Genomic DNA, 20,535 nt, shown 5'->3' on the forward strand with positions numbered 1-20,535 from the left:
CCGTGATGCGTGTCGACCATCAACACCGTGCATTTGATGGGTCCCCTCTAAATTATGGGATATCCAAAAATCAGCTGTATATGGAACTCAAGTGGGCCATACCATCTAAAATCATGTGAAGACACCGTTAAAACATATAAAAGCACTTGGTGGGGCCCACATGAGTTTTGAATGCTGCTGAAACTTGGTCTGAACCCTCATCCAAGTGGGACACACATAATGGATGGGCTGGATTTGCAAACCACATCTCGGGGGGCCCAAAAAATGATTATGAATGTTTTAATGGTGCACGACCCCTCCCCACTTCTGTATGTGGTGTGGCCCACACAAGTCACGGATTGACTTGATTTTTGAGACCTAGGCCCACGATGGAATGGTTCATCTGACTGATGGCGTAGATGTTCGAAACGCATCACGATGGGGCCCACACAGCTCGACCTCATGGGACGAACTCGTGAGGTTGAGCGCATAGTACCTTTTCCCTATATATATATATATATATATATATATATATATATATATATATACACACACACACACACACACACACACACACACACACACACACACACACACATGGCTGAGTCGGACCAGGTAGAGTCGGGCCGAACTGGGACATGTTCGAACTCGGCCCAAACTCAGTTTCAGGCCGAAGAAAATGGCCCGTCCTGGACCAAACTCAGTTCTGGGTCGGGCCGAGTCGAGCGAGTTAACTGGGCTAGCCCAGTTCATGTACAGTCCAAGTGCTGTGTGAGCCCCAACATGGTGTATTTGTTTCATCCATGCCGTCCATCTATTTTGCTAGATCATTTTATAGGATGAGACCAAAAATGAGGTACATCTCAATCTCCAGTGGACCACGTTATAGGAAACAGTGTTGAATGAGCGTCTATCATTAAAAACTTTTTGAGGGCCATGACTTAGGCCACGTTTGTTAAATTTAAAGTCTAAAGCCTGAATCTACAGTGTTGAATGAGCCACATGATAGGAAATAAGATATATCCAAAACTTAAATGAGCCACATGATAGGAAATAGTAGGGATTTTGTGACCGCCGTTGAAACATTTATATGGCCACAAAAGTTTCGTATAGGTTTAAGTTCATGGTGTTTTCACTTCATCTCAGTCAAAATGACCTCATAAATAGTTTGGATGGAATTTAAACATCAAGGTGGAGTCTAGGAAGGTTTCAACGGTAGGCATTCCTTTTCCCACTGTTTCATTATGTATGGCCTATTTGAGTTTTGGATACTCCTCATTTTGGTTGAATGTCCTAAAATGAGCTCGAAAAATGGATGAACGTGTTGGATTTTTCACAAACATCACACTGGGCCTTGCCCAAAATCCTTGCGTTGGAACTTCATGTGACATTCATATGCTAGATTTACCACTAAAGCCTCTTGCAGAATTCTTTGCGCTGGAAACGTAGGTGGGCCCCCCTTCATGTTTGTGAGAAATCCACCTTGCCCATCGGTTTTGTGAGTTTATTTTAGAACACGTGATTAAAACTGAGGTGGATCCAATAATCAAGTGGGCCCAAAATGTGAGGATTGAACGTCCTGATTTGAAATATTCGTGGGGCAAAATAAGGAATTTATCTTTATTTATTTATTTATGAATGATGATATTTTATCCGATTTTTTTGAGGAATAATGATATTTTATTTTTTCTTAAGTACTTTAGTTTATTTGAATTAAATAGAATAATTTTATTCTTATTTAATAAAAAATGATTTCTTTATAATGTAAAACATTTCCAAATAGGAGATGGTGGCAAATGCGTCAAATTAATGTATTTCAGGCATTTTAGATGTTTGTTAACAAACAAGCTGTTTCAAATTCAATACCTAATTTTTAGACTTCATCCATAATTACCAAACAAGTTTTTTGGCTTCGGCTTTTAGATTTTAGCCTTTAGATTTCAAATCCAATCTTTAGATTTCAGATTTAACAAGTGAGGCCTTAGGTTCAGAATTGCAAGTCGGGCTTGGACAGAGCTCGGCCGAACCTAACCCAGCCCATTTACAGCCCTACGAGGGGAGGGAACTGTTTCCAGGTAAGAGCTTAGTTGGTGTTACCCTATCCATGTGGGGCCCACCTTGATGTATTTTTTGTGCATCCACTCTGTCCATATGCTTTTTGAATCTCATTTTATGATGCTATTCCAAATCATAAGAATATCCAAATCTTAGGTGGATCATACGAATAGAATTGATGATGAATAACCATTAAAACCCTTTTGAAGGCCACAAAATTTTTGGATCAATCTAATACTTTTAATTTCCCTTCATCCAAATCTTCTTGACATAATAAACAGGTTGGATTACAAATAAACACTACGAAAACCTTATTATATGCCCTTTGAAAATTTTAATGGCGAGGCACTCAGTCACCCCTGTTTTTGTGCTGCAGTCCACCTGAGTTTTGGGTCCGTATAATTTTTCCTGCCCATTTTTAAATGGACAGTTAAAATGTATGAACAGGTTGGATAATCAACAAATCATCATGATGGGCCCATGATAGATATAACACCCACTAAGTCGTTACCAGAGTACTACCTAATTTGCTCCTCACTCGAAGCGGTTTAGGTGGGCCAAGCGTCACCCACACAATTCGGTCTTGACGGTGGGGCTCACATTGATGTATGTATTGTATATCATATTCGTTTTGCCATAGCTAATTTTATTGCACGAGCCAAAAATGAAGCACATCGAAGTATCCAATCCACCATACGTGCACCATAACATGGGAAACAACAACGGTGATTAACTATTAAAAACTTCTTGTAAGCCACGAAAGTATTAAAAGAAGCTAATATATATTTTCTTTCTTTATCCTAGTTGGTGTGAACTTATAAACAGGTTAGATGACAAATAATCCTTATAGAATTATTATATTGCGTCTATATTTTAATGGTGAGTGATCAACATGGTCCTCCTGAGATTTGGATCTACTTTATTTTTTTTGGCTCATGACTTAAAATTAGTTAATAGATAGATAGGGTGGATATAGTGGTATGCCAAATTAGAAATTAACATCAGGTAGACCGTACTTTGGATGGGCCATGTCTCCTAATTTAGGGAAATATGAAATGTACTAACACTTTTATAGGAGAAAAATAGGCTGTTAAAAGTTTCGTAGCCATCTAGATTCTTTCCCGAAAAGTCCCTCTAATGGGAGGGTCAGGATTGCCAAATCTGTACGGTCTAGCATGGCCCAGCAGAGGTATGGCTTATCCATTAATGGCTCTGACACATTCCCCACGCCTTTCCGGAAACCGATTGGCTACTCCCCCTGCCACTAGCCCGGTGGCTAGTGGTCGGTGCACCATGGCCCCGCCATGATGGATGTGTTTCATCTTCTTATCCAAAAATGAGAGGGATATAAATCTCATATGGATCACACCACAGGAAAGCAATAGTGATTGGATATCCACCATTAAAATCCTCCTAAGGCGCACTGTACTGTTGATGTAACATCGAAATCTGCTGATTAGGTAATACAGACCTAGATGAAAGTAAAAAGCCAAAACTTTTATGGCCCCAAATTTTTTTTAATAATCAACGTTCATTTAAGAATGTTTCCTGTAATGTGGTATACTTGAGACTTCGATATATCTCATTTTTGGTCTCATACCCTAAAATGATCTTTAAAAAAATGATGGACAGAATGGAAGAAACACAGACATCATGGTGGGTCCCACAGAGCACCGACTGTGAGTAGCCAATCCGTTTCCTGCCTTTCCAAAGGGAAGGACACCACTATCCCGTGACTCCTTGTGGGACCCATGACACTCTGAAACCCGTGATGTCGGTGGGATGTTCATTCTGCCCATCAGTTTCACTCTCTGTGTTTGGACAGTGGTCCGGAGGTGGTACTCTTTCAACCATTTGGGACTCGTCGGCAAGTGCGTTACGAAATTGCCAGCATCAAAATCAACAGGGCTTGCTTTAAGAATTAGTGGGCTCCACTGTTATTGACCTGATGAATAAATGCGTCCTATTGCTTTAACTATATAGTCAAAACATCACTTTGGTAGGTGATTTAGGTGGGCCGTACCAAGGAAAAAGTTGGGAGAGAGACACTTACCCTTGAATTTTTTTATATTTTTTTTCCTCGACTTACTTGGACCATTATTGGATACAAAGCTAAAATGCAGTTATATATATAAAAAAAACGAGACTCATTTTTCAATTCATGTGGGCCACACAACAGGAAACAATTTGAGAGTAAGAGTTATTGTTTACTTTCGTATAGAAAGTAATCACCCACTTGAATCATAAAGTAATATAATATATAAAATTAAGCAACATACTTGGTAATTGGAGTGAATTGTTCATGGACATGGTTACGGCCATGTCCCACAGTATTTGTGGTGAATAGATGGATTCACGTCAAAAAGTTCTGAAAATAACTTTGTTCTATTGAATATTTGGTATACCCCACCTTAATATTTACATTAAATCTACCCTGATCATTAGCTGTGCTACTTCATTTTAGCCGTAGGTCCCAAAAATTGGCCAGGTTTGTGATTCAGGCTGGCCATATGAAGGGAAACATTTGGGAGAAGTATAGCTTGTATACTTTTTCCAATCGCTATGATCCACCTCAATCATAGAACTAGCTAGGTTTTGGGCCTTGCAACTAACATGGAGTGACACAGTTGATGATTGGGATGGATTTCACATAAATCCAATGGTGGGCTACTATTGAGAATATATTGAAATCCATGTAATTGGGATTTTGGATTCACGTGGAATATATGTGCACACCATGGATTCTATGGTAATTGGGATTTTGAATCCAATTCACATGGAATCTATGCTTCCAAAAGACTCCTTATACATGAGCCCAATTTAACGGCATATCCAAAACTCATTTTGGCAGTGCAGCAAGGAAATAGTAGATATTGAAAGCCCATTAGTTTCATGGTTGATATGAGATCTAGCCACACACGTGATGTTGTGTGGCATCAAAATCTCAATAAAAGGTAAAATGAGGATTTTTTTTTACCGCTCTTAATTTATTTGGGACCAAAACGGTCACGAGTAACTTAAAAGGATAAGTTTAGTTGACTATTTGTTGGTCCTCAAATTCGGTTGTGCGGAACACATGTGAAAGTTGTGTGTGTATCATAACCGATTGGGTCTGATTCAAACCGTGACCACCGATCCCCAGCGTCGAGATAGAGCAAAGTGCGGTTGTGGCTCGACTGTTTATCTGTTTTTCGTGCACTTATAACTTAGGCGTTTGGCATAGGTTGGGGTTCTTCCTCCAAATGAGCCCTCTTTTGCCCTGGATATTCAATGACTTGTGAATGTACAACAGTTGTATAGTTTGAACGAAAAGGAGAAAAGATTGATAATGTGAGAAAGTATGAATAAATTACCACTATGAAATGATTGCCTGCCTGGCTGAGAGCATCAGAGTGCTTTCGAGAGCAGTGTGTTGATGAGCGAAATAAAGGCAATGCCAAAAATTATAACTATGGTCAGCTCATCGTATAAGCGTAGGTAGATAGGTTCTTGAGCTACTGTTTTCCTTTAGGTTAGGCACCCAACCGCAGATAGAAGGGAATTACAACTACTGGCTAAGACTTGAGTCGGTTTGGTGCATGCGCAAGGACGGAGCGAACCTAATTCTAAGGTAAGGGTCCGCTACTACGGAGTAATGATAGTTGTGTTGGTTTGATAGTTGTGTTTGTTGTTTGATTTGGAGCTCTCTTCTTAAATTTGCTTATCATAATTATAGGCTTAAGAAAGAAAGACATGAGAATAATCATCCACCCACATGGCTTCATCAAGTGTAACTAGTTGAGAAATGAGATGTTACACTTTATCCACCATGATTTCATTTATAGGGATGCGCTTTGAAGCTGACATGGCTGGAGCAACCTTTTGTCTTTATCCAGGAGCATTAAAATGTCAAAAATGCTCTAAATACAAGACAATCCTTGAATTCATGATATTTGTCCTTCGGATATCTTTTTGCGCTACGTGGCAACATCAATGCTATCTATATGATCTGCATGGATTTTGGTACAAACACTATCGTCATCAGAAGCGCATCATATATCTCACTCATGTGATCGAGATGGCTATTCATCTTAATAACCTCTTGGCCGGAGTACTGATCGAAATATGCTCATGACTAGTGACGAATTAGGCCAATGCACCACAACTTCATACAAAAGAGACTCTTACAGCCGAAACTTCTCAAGGAACTATGAAGTGTAATGACAATGTCAAGTTAGTCTATTTTCACGATGCACAATGCGTATTCAAGCAAAAGAATAGATAATGATTGTCTACACATGGCATTCTCGGAGAATTCTACCCTTGTAGTGGACTGAGAACACGCACGCAACCAATGGCCAGACTATGACAAATAACTGATACACGTGGCATTGCATGATAGGTCATAATTGTTTATGGGTCTAGACAATTATTTTTGCATAAGCATACATGAGAAGTGGCTATGAAGCCCTGTCTCCAGCTACCACCTATAAATTTTATAAATAGGAGGAAGATCGAAGAGTTTTAAGCCCTCACCAACCTAACACAACACAACTTTGCATCAAATAGTTTAGTTCTTAACTTAACTTAGCTCTTAGTATAATCTAATTTGCCTATGCTGCCATGTTGGACCGACTTAGCTTAGGAGTAGTGTAATCTAATTTGCCTATGCTGCCATGCTGGACCAACTTTAGCTTAGGAGTAGTGTAATCTAGTATGTCTACATTGCTATGCGGGGTTGACTTTAGCTTGGTTTGAAGTCTAATTCCCTTCGTCTACTCCTAAGGAAGGCCTTATCTTTAAGACCTTGCTATCTATACCATAGTCAGTGGATTGTTGGGGATTTCTCTTTAATTTAGTAAGTGTTTTTATCTTTGATAAATAATTTCTTTTATTTTTATTTTGATCATTCTCATTTTATGTTATTTAATCAATTTATGCTATCAATGTGAGAAAAAGTCATTTCAATTGAAAGGCAAACAAAACACATTGGAATGATGAATCCTCACCTACACAAATCTCCTGGTCTTCATTGTAGGTGACTGAATAGTCGACTGAGCTGGTAAGTTATTACTCTCTCAGTCTATCTTAGTGTTTGGGGTTAATGGCACCCGAACAGCTCTAGCATGCCTAACATTAGACATACATATCAACAATTAAATTTGGAACCAAGCGCCATTATTGAAAGCTTCTCGAGGCTAACAAAAGTTTTGAATCATTTTGACACTTGTGGTTTCACTTCATTTCTCACCTTATGAATGGGGTGGATGGCATGTAGATGTTATGGTGGGCTTTAAGAAGATTTCAATGGCGAGCATCTCTGTCGTCATGTACCCCACATGAGTTATGAATTTGCCTCACTTTTAGGATCACATGATTTAGCTAAAGAGATGGATTGAGTGGATGTTACATAGACATCATGGTGAAAGCCATGAAGCCTTGGGTTGCACCATCTCTATGTAACAAGGTTATAAGAAACCAACATCCCAAAAAGAAGGATCATTCAAGTAGAGAAATTAGAACCTAAATTGCCTTTCCCTACCCATATAAAGTTCTTGTGGGTGGAAGCTATGTGGGCACACCAAAATATCTGTGTGACTTCCACCCTGCCAATCGATTTTGTTAACCCATATTAGGACATGAGTAAAAAAATGATGCCAATCCAAAACTAAAGTGGGGCACACCATCAAAAGCATTGGGATCAAACATTCGCTATTCCTTTGTAAGGTTGTAGAAGTTTTGGGTCCTTACTCTTACTCCGGTGGTAGACTCTCAGGAGTTTCAACACCTGGTTGAGGGTTCGAGTACCCATAGGTGGTGAAATCCCACTACCGCGTGAGTATGTGGGGGTGTGTGTGCATGTGTTTTTTTTTTTTTTAAAGGTTGTAGAAATTTTGCATTGGGCTAATATTTTTTGTTATCAATTTATCCCAGTGAGTACAAGTCCATTAATGATTTGGATGGTGTATAAACATAAAGGCGGGCCCTGGTAATAGGATGCCCACCAAATGTGGAACCCTAGGGTCATTGATGGTCAATACAATAAGGAAGCAACGGGAGAAAACCAGTTTGTTGAATCTGTAATGGAGGTGTGTTTCTGCCCTCTTCCCCTCTTTTGAAAAATCAAATCATTGACTTATAAGTCACGTACAAGGAAGTGACTTCTTATCCCTAGCCCCTAGAAGTTTCCTGACAGTTTTGCTTATAAGTGACTTATAGGTTGTGACTTACATGTGAATTTCCTCCCCCAAACACTACCTGGAAGTGACTTCCTTCTAAGTCACTTCCCACTAACCCAACTTACGGGCATCCAAACTGGCCCTTAAGTTGTAAATAATTTACTAGTAAATCATTTACAATTTTTGGATAGTATGTAAATGATAAATGAAATTTGTTTTATATGCTTTCATTAAAAAAAAAAAAATAGAGTTGTTACCGCAATATTGATACTATCGGCTAATATTATCGTTATTGGTCCTCAATGACACGAAACCCCTGAAAATTATAAAAAAAAAATCCCCAATTTTTGGATATCATATATCAGCTAATATTATCGTTATTGGTCCTCAACGACATGAAACCCCTGGAAATTATATAATAAAAAAAACCCCGATTTTTGGATATCATGCGATATATCACACAATATCACAATTTATCGTGCGATATCGCCAATAAATGTATGATATTGTGCGATTTTATAAAAAATATATATAGAAAAAATCTCTTACCTATTTTATCTGCCTAAGGGAGCCTCAATTGACTGGATTTGGTGGGTCCATATCATGTGAGAAAACCCTAAACCCCTTGTTTTTCTTTGAAGATAATTGTTTTGGAAGGAAATCAATTTTTGGGCAATGATTAGGGGAATTTGTGATGGGATTTCCTCTCAGGATCGACTGGTTGTGAGCCTCACTTGACCGGTCGAGGATGGTTCTCGACCAGTCGAGTCCTGACTCGACTCAAAGTCCAGCGACTTTGGGTTTATTTTTCCCGTGGTGCTTGACTAGTCAAGGGAGGTGCTCGACCGGTCGCGTGGGCCGTTTGACCGGTCGAGGACACTCCTCGACTAGTCGAGGCTACGCAGATTTGAGTCCAGATCTTGCACGGACTGTGGAAATCTGAGGCCCTTTCGCAAGGAGTGCGAAAGGGAGTTGCCTAAACTATAAATAGGGGTGCCTAAGACTTTTTTAGGTAATGCAAGAGGGTTTTCTAAAGCTTTACAAGGGTTTGCTAAAGAGTTTAGGACTATCAAAGGTATGAGAGAGAGAGAGAGAAAGAAAGAGAGGAAGCTTGTGGAAGGGAAGTTCTGCTCATAGAGGTGATCTATTGTGCACTCGACATCTCAGCACTTCTACATCCTCGTGATCAGTTAGATTTCTCCGTTTTTCTTTATTCTCTTATTGTTTATCCACTCCTGCGTGAGTGAAAAAGGTATGATCTAAGCGGTGTGTGCTTGTGATCGGTTGTAACATTTTACTTCATAGTAGATTGTTGATCTGGACGAGGTCCCGTGGTTTTTACCTCTTTAAGGGTTTTCCACGTAAAAATCTCTTGTGTCGTGTGGTTTATGCTTTGATTTATTTCATTGCTTTATTATCCCATAATTCCAGTGTTTTTAGGAGGCTAGATCCTAAGGTTTTGTGCAACGACCCCCAACAAAGTGGTATCAGAGCCAGGTTCATTGAATGGAGTGAGATCGATTCTGAATTATGGAAGGTGGCTCATCAAGGATGATCAGTCTCAATGGTTATAACTGGACCATATGGAAAGCTAAGATGGAGGACTTGCTTTATTGCAATGACTTGTATTCTCCAATTCAAGGCATATCAGCAAAGTCAAAGGATATGTCAGATGATGATTGGAAGAAATTAGACCGGAAGGTAGTGGGGTTTATTAGACAATGGTTGGACGATTCTATATTCCACCATGTGTCTACGGAGACCTCAGCCGCTAGCCTATGGCTGAAACTACAAGGGCTGTATGAGAGGAAGACAGCCGGCAATAAGATTTTCCTGATACGATGACTTGTGAATCTCAAGTTCAAAGATGTTGGTTCTGTGGCTGAGCACATGGATGAGGTCAGTAATATTTTAAACCAACTCTTCGCTATGAAGATGGTCCTGGATGATGAATTACAGGCTTTACTATTGCTTAGCTCATTGCCTGATAGTTGAAAGACATTGGTGGTGTCTCTAAGTAACTCCGCGTCAGACGGAAAGGTATCCATGGAACAGGTAACATGCTGTCTCTTCAACGAGGAGATAAAAAGGAAGTTCAGGGGTCTACTCAGCAAGAGGCCCTTGTGACACAAGAATGGGAGAGAGAAAAGAACAAAAAGGGTGGGAAGGCTCGAGATAAATCAAGAGGCAAGTCGAGCACCAGGAAGGATGTTGAATGCTGGAATTGTAACAAGAAGGGCCACTATGAGCATGAATGTCGTAAGAATAAGAACGACAAAAAAGGAGAATGAAAGGAGAATGAAGATGAATCAGATTCCACTGTAGTCGCTTCAGATGGCGACATTGTAGTTATTCTTTTAGCAGATCATAATGTTCGTCTCACGGTTACGAGTCAGGACACCGACTGGGTGATAGACTCGGGAGCCTCGTTTCATGCGACTTCATGCAGAGACTTCTTCACAAGCTACAAGTCAGGTGACTTTGGGATCGTGAAGATGAGAAATTTTGGCGTATCGAAGATTGTAGGGGTTGGTGATATTTGTGTAAAGACCGATGTGGGTTGCACATTGATTCTCAGGGATGTGAGGCATATCCCAGACCTTTGCCTCAACTTGATGTCGACGGGAAGGTTAGATAATGATGACTATGAAAGCCGGTTTGATGGTGGGCGTTGGAAGCTCATCAAGGGTTCGTTGATCGCAGCTAGAGGAAAGAAGTGTTGCACCCTGTACAAGGCAAGTGTCAATGTGTGTAAGGGTGGGTTGAACGTAGCAGAAGATTCAACTATTGACATGTAGCACAGGCGTCTAGGCCACATGAGTGAAAAAGGACTTCAAGTACTAGCAAAGAAGCGGCACCTTCAAGACGTGACAGGTATACCTCTTAAAACCTGTATTGATTGTTTATCAGGGAAACAGATAGAGTTTCATTTGTTAAATTTACTTCTTATGTTAATAAAGTGCATGCATTAGATTTGGTTTATTCTGATGTTTGTGATCCTATTAGGACAAAAACCTTGGGTGGGGCATTGTATTTTGTCACTTTTATAGATGATGCATCTAGGAGGGTTTGGGTTTATGCTTTGAAATCCAAGGACGAGGTCTATGGTGTGTTTAAATTGTTTTATGCTATGGTCGAGAGAGAGACGTATAGATCATTGAAGTGCATCCGCATTGATAATGGTGGTGAATACATTGGTGACTTCCATGAGTATTGTAAGTCCCTGAGTATACGACATGAACAGACGGTTCCCAAGACCCCTAGCATAATAGTGTGACTGAGCGAATGATTCGCACCATTATAGAGAGAATCAGATGCATATTATCCCATGCGAAGTTGCCCAAGACATTCTGGGGAGAAGCAATGCACATGGCAGTATATTTGATAATTAGGTCTCTATCAGCCCCATTAAATGGAGAAGCACCTGAGAAGGTGTGGACTGGACAAGATCCATCGTACAGTTATCTCAGGGTGTTTGGATGTAGGGCATTCGCTCACGTACCAAAGGACGAGAGGTCCAAACTCGATATGAAGATCAGGCAGTGTGTGTTCTTGGGGTGTGGTAATGAAAACTTCGACTACAGATTGTAGGATCCGCCCAAGAAGAAGCTTGTCAGGAGCAGAGATGTGGTCTTCTTTGAAGATCAATGTATAGAAGACATTTGTAAGTCAGAGAAGACGTAGCCTAGTTTAAGTAAGCTAAAAGATATGAATCCGGTTACTCCTCCTGTGGTGCCTGATGACAGGGGAGTACAGTAAGGTGCAGAGGATAAGGAAATTCCTACAGAAGATGGACTGGGGCAGCAGCCCCCACTTGATCCACTATTAAGCCACGGGTGAGGAGGATATCTAGGGATAAATACCCATCTAAGAAGTACTCACCACATGAGTACATTATGCTCACTGATGGGGGAGAGCTAGAAGATTATTCTGAGGCACTAGCCGACGACTAGGGGACTGGTTGAAAGCTATGCAAGAAGAGATGAAATCCTTGCATAAGAACTACACCTATGATATGGTGAAATTGCCTAAGGATAAGAAAGCTCTGAGCAACAAGTGAGTGTTCAGAAAGAAGATTGAGTAGAAGAATTCACAGATGAGGTTCAAGGCCAGACTTGTAGTGAAAGGGTTCAGTCAGAGGAAAGGTATGGACTTCGAGGAGATATTCTCACCAGTGATAAAGATGACATCCATATGGGTGTTGTTCGGGTTGGCAGCTAGCATGGATCTGGAGATAGAGCAGTTAGATGTTAAAACTGCCTTTCTCTATGGTGACCTGAAAGAAGAGATCTACATGCACCAACCAGAGGGGTTTGAAGTCAAGGGTAAAGAGCATATGGTGTGTAGGCTAAGGAAGAACTTGTATGGGTTGAAACAAGCTCCACAGCAATGGTACAAGAAGTTTGACTCATTTATGTTAAAGCATGAATATGACAGAATGGAGTCGGACCACTGTGTGTTCACGCGTAAGTTCTCAGGTGGTGATTTCTTAGTTTCGCTGTTATATGTTAATGACATGCTCATCATGGAAAAAGACATAAAAAAGATTGATAAGCTGAAACAGGAGTTGGGCAAGTCGTTCGTGATGAATGACTTGGGCCCCGCTAAGTAGATCCTAGGAATGGAGATAACCCGTGATAGAAGCAGTAGGAAACTTTGGTTATCACAAGAATGGGAGAGAGAAAAGAACAAAAAGGGTGGGAAGGCTCGAGATAAATCAAGAGGCAAGTCGAGCACCAGGAAGGATGTTGAATGCTGGAATTGTAACAAGAAGGGCCACTATGAGCATGAATGTCGTAAGAATAAGAACGACAAAAAAGGAGAATGAAAGGAGAATGAAGATGAATCAGATTCCACTGTAGTCGCTTCAGATGGCGACATTGTAGTTATTCTTTTAGCAGATCATAATGTTCGTCTCACGGTTACGAGTCAGGACACCGACTGGGTGATAGACTCGGGAGCCTCGTTTCATGCGACTTCATGCAGAGACTTCTTCACAAGCTACAAGTCAGGTGACTTTGGGATCGTGAAGATGAGAAATTTTGGCGTATCGAAGATTGTAGGGGTTGGTGATATTTGTGTAAAGACCGATGTGGGTTGCACATTGATTCTCAGGGATGTGAGGCATATCCCAGACCTTTGCCTCAACTTGATGTCGACGGGAAGGTTAGATAATGATGACTATGAAAGCCGGTTTGATGGTGGGCGTTGGAAGCTCATCAAGGGTTCGTTGATCGCAGCTAGAGGAAAGAAGTGTTGCACCCTGTACAAGGCAAGTGTCAATGTGTGTAAGGGTGGGTTGAACGTAGCAGAAGATTCAACTATTGACATGTAGCACAGGCGTCTAGGCCACATGAGTGAAAAAGGACTTCAAGTACTAGCAAAGAAGCGGCACCTTCAAGACGTGACAGGTATACCTCTTAAAACCTGTATTGATTGTTTATCAGAGAAACAGATAGAGTTTCATTTGTTAAATTTACTTCTTATGTTAATAAAGTGCATGCATTAGATTTGGTTTATTCTGATGTTTGTGATCCTATTAGGACAAAAACCTTGGGTGGGGCATTGTATTTTGTCACTTTTATAGATGATGCATCTAGGAGGGTTTGGGTTTATGCTTTGAAATCCAAGGACGAGGTCTATGGTGTGTTTAAATTGTTTTATGCTATGGTCGAGAGAGAGACGTATAGATCATTGAAGTGCATCCGCATTGATAATGGTGGTGAATACATTGGTGACTTCCATGAGTATTGTAAGTCCCTGAGTATACGACATGAACAGACGGTTCCCAAGACCCCTAGCATAATGGTGTGACTGAGCGAATGATTCGCACCATTATAGAGAGAATCAGATGCATATTATCCCATGCGAAGTTGCCCAAGACATTCTGGGGAGAAGCAATGCACATGGCAGTATATTTGATAATTAGGTCTCTATCAGCCCCATTAAATGGAGAAGCACCTGAGAAGGTGTGGACTGGACAAGATCTATCGTACAGTTATCTCAGGGTGTTTGGATGTAGGGCATTCGCTCACGTACCAAAGGACGAGAGGTCCAAACTCGATATGAAGATCAGGCAGTGTGTGTTCTTGGGGTGTGGTAATGAAAAGTTCGGTTACAGATTATGGGATCCGACCGAGAGGAAGCTCGTCAGGAGTAGAGATGTGGTATTCTTTGAAGATCAGTGTATAGAAGACATTTGTAAGCCAGAGAAGAACCAGCCTAGTTCAGGTGAGTTAGAGGACATGGATCCGATTATTCCTCTTGTGGTGCCTGATGACGGGGGAGTATAGCAAGGTGCAGTGGACGAGGAAGTTCCTATAGAAGATGGACCGGGGGAGCAGCCCCATTTGATCCACCTATTGAGCCACAGGTGAGGAGGTCATCTAGGGATAGATAGCCGTCCAAGAAGCACTCGCCTCATGAGTGCATTATGCTCACTGATGGGGGAAGAGTCAGAAGATTATTCTGAGGCCTTAGCCGACGAGCATAAGGGGGAGTGGTTGAAAGCTATGCAAGAGGAGATGAAATCCTTACATAAGAACCACACCTATGATATGGTGAAATTGCCTAAGGGTACGAAAGCTTTAAGCAATAAGTGAGTGTTCAGAAAGAAGATTGAGTAGAAGAATTCACAGACGAGGTTCAAGGCCAGACTAGTGGTGAAAGGGTTCGGTCAGAGGAAAGGTATAGACTTCGAGGAGATATTCTCACCAGTGGTGAAAATGACATTCATACGGGTGTTGCTTGGGTTGGCGGCTAGCATGGATCTAGAGATAGAGTAGTTAGATGTTAAAACTGTCTTTCTCCATGGTGACTTAGAAGAAGAGATCTACATGCACCAACTAGAGGGGTTTGAAGTCAAGGGCAAAGAGCATATGGTGTGTAGGCTGAGGAAGAACTTGTATGGGTTGAAACAAGCTCCACAGCAACGGTACAAGAAGTTTGACTCGTTTATGTTGAAGCATGGGTATGACAGAACGGAGTCGGACCACTGTGTGATCACGCGCAAGTTCTTAGATGGTGATTTCTTAGTTCCGCTGTTATACGTTGATGACATGCTCATCATGGGAAAAAACATCAAGAAGATTAATAGGCTGAAATAGGAGTTGGGCAAGTCATTTGTGATAAAAGACTTGGGCCCGATTAAACAGATCCTAGGAATGGAGATAACTCGTGACAGAAATAGTAGAAAGATTTGGTTGTCACAAGAGTGGTATATTGAGAAAGTTTTAGAGCGGTTCAAATTGAATGCATCAAAGCTGGTCAGTACTCCACTGGATGGTCACTTCAAATTGAGCGACAGGTAGTGTCCCATGACGAAGGCAGAGGTGAATGAGTTGCAGAAGATACCCTACGCGTCAGTAGTAGGAAGTTTGATATATGCTATGGTGTGTACACGCCCAGACATAGCATATGCGGTTGGTGTTGTCAGCCGGTATCTTGCCAATCCTGGCAAAGAGCATTGGGCAATGGTAAAGTGGATACTGCGGTATCCAAGAGGCTCATCCAAGTTAACCTATGCTATGGTGATGGAAAACCTGTGTTAGAGGACTACATAGATGCAAATATGGCAGGCGACATAGACTCTAGGAAGTCTACATCAAGGTTCATGTTCACATTTGCAGGGGGAGCACTCTCTTGGCAGAGCAAGCTACAGAAGGTCGTAGCATTGTCGACGACAGAGGCTGAGTACATTGCGGTTACAGAGGCATGCAAAGAGATGCTTTGGATGAAAATGTTCCTCCAAGAACTTAGCCTGAAGCAGGAGGAGCACGTGGTCTATTGCGATAGTTAAAGTGCTATACATTTGAGCAATAATCCAAGTCAGCATTCCAAGTCGAAGCACATAGATATTCGGTATCACTGGATCAGGGATACTTTGGAATAGAATGTGTTACAGCTTGAGAAGGTCTACATGGATGATAATGGGTCAGACATGATGACCAAGGCTTTGCTCAAGGGCAAGTTTGAGGTTTGTAGAAACCTGGCTGACTTAAAGAAGGTGATCCCTCCTGGGTCGGAAAGGAAAGGTTTTGATGAGATTTCCTCCCAGGCTTGACTGGTTGTGAGCTTCACTCGACTGGTCGAGAGTGGTGCTTGACTCAAAGTCCAACGACTTTGGGTTTATTTTTCCCGTGGTGCTCAACCAGTCAAGGGAGGTGCTCAATCGGTCGAGGACACTGCTAGACTAGTCGAGGCTACGCAGATTTGAGTCCGGATCTTGCACGGACTGTAGAAAGCTGAGGCCCTTTCGCAAGGGGTGCGAAAGGGAGTTGCCTAAACTATGAATAGGGGTGCCTAGGGCTTTTCTAAGTAATGCAAGAGGGTTTCCTAAAGCTTTACAAGGGTTTGCTAAAGGGTTTAAGGCTATCAAAGGTGAGAGATAGAGAGAGAGAGATAGAGAGAGAGAGGAAGCTTGTGGAAGGGAGGTTCTGCTCATAGAGATGATTTATTGTGCACTCGACATCTTAGCGCTTCTACGTCCTCGTAATCGGTTAGATCTCTCCGTTTTTCTTTATTCTCTTATTGTTTATCCACTCTTGCATGAGTCAAGAAGGTTTGATCTAAGCGGTGTGTGCTTGTGATCAGTTGTAACGTTCTACTTCATAGTAGATTGTTGATCTGGACGAGGTCCCGTGGTTTTTACCTCTTTGAGGGTTTTCCACGTAAAAATCTCTTGTGTCATGTGGTTTATGCTTTGATTTATTTCATTGCTTTATTATTCCATAATTATAATGTTTTTGGGAGGCCCTAAGGTTTTGTGCAACGGCCCCTAACAATTTGAGTTGGGATTTGGAAAAAAAAAATTAGAGATTTTTGGGATAATTAAGAATTTTGAGGTCACTGAGGCTCATGGGTTGTTGGTTTAATAGAGAAGAGAAGACAAGAAGAGAGTTTTCGAACTCTCAACCTTGATTTTAAAAAAAAAGGGATATAGGATTTGGTGTGACTCGGCCACACAAATGACCATACTGTTCAGCCATTTGGAGAGATGATTTTAGGACATGAGACAAAGAATGAGTTAAATCCAAAGCTCGAGTGGATCCCACCATAGAAAACTGTGGGGATTGAACGCCTACCATTAAAAATTTATTGGGGCCACAAAAGTTTTTGATCAAGCTGATATTTGAGTTTTTCATTTGTCCATATCTGGTGGGACTTATGAATAGGTTGGATCTCAAATAAACATTATGGCGGGCCCTAGAAAGTTTCAAGTTTCAATGGTGGGCATCACTGTCCTCACTGTTTTCTATGATGGGGTCCACTTGAGCTTTGGATCGACCTCATTCTTTGGCTCTTGCCCCAAAATGTTCTCTTAAAATGGATGGATGGTGTGGATACAATACATACATCATGATGGGGCCCAAAGTCAAGGTCCCACCAACTTCGCTGGTTTCAAGTGGCGTGTACAAGCATGGGTTGGGTATAGAGGTGTACATGAGTCGAACCGAGTCAAGCTTGACACAGCTCGGCCACTAGCTGACCCCAGCTCAAACTCGTCTCGGCTCAGTCTTTGAGCCTAACTGGCTAGCTCGGCTCGGTTCAGTCAGCAGCTTGGGCCAATTCGAGCCAAGATTGAGTCGAGTTCGCCCGTGCAGCATTTTCAAAAACACATGGAGTGCACCTTCAATTTCTCACTGCATGTAAAACAACAGCATCATTTTTACAAGTATTTCATCAAACACTCAGTAGGCAGCATCAAAATCAAGACACAAGGATATTTATTTCATATCCATACCTTCCTCGCCACCAGCCGACACTTCCTTGAGTCATTTCATCAAACACTTGGTGAGCAACATCCATATCAAAATAACTAAGTCACTGAACTAGTTCGATCAGAGTTCAATTCAAGTTGGGGTTCAATCTGAGTCAAGTTGAGCTTAGGCAAGCTCAAACTTAGTTCGAAAATTTTTCAAGCTAAAAAAATAGCTCGGCTCGGCTTGAAATCAGTTTCGAACCAAGTCGAATCGAGCTTTTTTTAGTCAAGTCAAGCAAGATAACGGATCTAACTCGGTTCATGTACGGCCCTAGTTGGGTATTACCTAGCTCTAGGCGCAATTTGGATGGATCCCTAACTGCGGGGTCCACTGTGATGTATGTGCCATAAATCCACACCGTCCATACATTTTGAAAGCTTATTTCAGGGCATGATCCCAAAAACTGAAGTAGATCCAATTGTTAGGTGGACCATAACACATGAAACAATAGTAATTGAATCCCCATCATTAAAACTTAATGGGGTCCACTAGAATATTTATTTATCATCCAACATGTTGGTAAGGTCACAACGCCTCGGATTAATAGACCACATGAATATCAACTTGATCCAAAGCTTTTGTGGGCTTGTGAAAAGTTTTTAATGATCAATTACAACTGTTTGGTCCACTTGAGATTTGGATCTGCTTCATTTTTGGGACCATGTCCAAAAATAAGCTTTTAAAATGGATGGACGGTGTGGATATAAGGAACATAAATAATAGTGGGCCCTAAAAAGAAGCATATCCAAAGCTCAAGTGGACCACACCATAGAAAACAATGTGAATTAAAAGTCTGCTGTTGAATTTTTTTTAAGGTCCACCATAATATTTATTGACCATCCAACTTGTTGATAAGCTCATAAAGACTTGTATAAAATAAAATAAAAAACAAATATCATATTAATCCAAAATTTTCGTGGCCTATAAAAGGTTTTTAATGGCCAATAACCATTGTTTCGTGTAGAGCGGCCGATGACCACCTGAAATTGTATTTTTGTCATTTTTTGAAAAAATCCCTAAAACCATGTGGCAAAACAAATGGACAGCGTGGATATACCATGCATATATCGAGGTGGGTCCTATTGTCAAGGTCGCACTCACATGGCTAGTTCTATGTGGCCAATCTCAGGCGCGGATTGGACCATTTCTCTTGCCCATATCAGGGCATGGTCTAAAAAATTAAGCAGATTCAAATCTCTAGTGGACCACACCAAAGGAAATAACGGTGATTGAATGCATCACCATCAAAAATTCCAAAGGGCCATCGTAAGGTTTTGTAATGTTTATTTTCCATCAAACCCATTGATAATGTCAAGCATACCTAGATGAAGGGAAAATACAAAGATTATCTTGATCCAAAACTTTTGTGGGCCACATAAGTTTTTTTGATAGTCATTCATCATTGTTTATAGTGTTGTGGTCAACTTGAGATTTGGATCTTCTTAAGGTTTGGGATTGTGTCCTAAAATGAGATGGAAAAACAGATTTTACGGCATGGTGGTACAACAAATACACTAAGGTGGGCTCCACATGGTTAGGGTAACAAATGCATCACTGTTTTAGTCAGACAACGCACAACTTAGAACTTTGTACAAAGGAAACCTATTATGCACACTCATTTTTTGAGATGTTATGATTTAAAAGCATGTATTAAGGTCTTTTTTATTTTATTTTATTTTATTTTATTTTATTTATTTACAATTCTTGAAGTTTCATTGAAAAATTCAATCAATTTTCCAATATTTCTCCGTATCTCTCAAAAAGAGTGATAAATTACCCGATACAAATGATATATCCTATGCAATAGCTGATATATATCTATATCCCAATGGTGTGATACTCAAAATATTTCGAACAGTGGTTGCTAGCAAATGAAAACTCATCTTTTTTTTTTTTTTTGGTAAATGAGAATGGGCCTTCGCCAGTAAATCATTTACAAGCAGTAAATGATTTACTAGAAAATTAGAGCATCTCAACACAAGAATTAAATGATTTGTCCATTTACCACCATCCAAACAACCCCTTTATGATATTTTCCGATATTTTATGGAAATATCATGATATTTGGAAGTGACTGCCAAAAGCAAGAAGTTAATTTTTTTCTATAATTATCCAACTACATATTAAGAATTACATACTAAGAAAAGGTATTATCCTTCGTACTTCCCAATCAAATAAATACAAAAATAAATACAATTCTTCTCAAACAAACTTCATAGCTTAGACTTTATCTAAAGCAATATTGTTCTATACAGAATTCTCATCTAACAATTCTCCCAATATAACTTGAGCTCTATTTAAGAGATCTCTCCACACATTGATATCATTATTGAGGATTAAGAAAATCTTGAAACGTGGCTTTGGGCATTATAACACATTTGGGTTAGATCTCAAATTTGACTTGGCATTTTTGTTTTTCCGGCACTCGAAACAAATGTTGGTCTAAACAGCTTTATATATAGTGTTGTAATTAATTTAGCATGTCCTAATATGATTAATGAACACGATGACATCCGATATGTTACAATATTTGATTTTTTTGAGCCAATCTAGATTGACACAAATTGTAAAATTTTAATACT

Source organism: Magnolia sinica, chromosome 5 (assembly GCF_029962835.1).
Source record: "Magnolia sinica isolate HGM2019 chromosome 5, MsV1, whole genome shotgun sequence".
Taxonomy (NCBI): domain Eukaryota; kingdom Viridiplantae; phylum Streptophyta; class Magnoliopsida; order Magnoliales; family Magnoliaceae; genus Magnolia; species Magnolia sinica.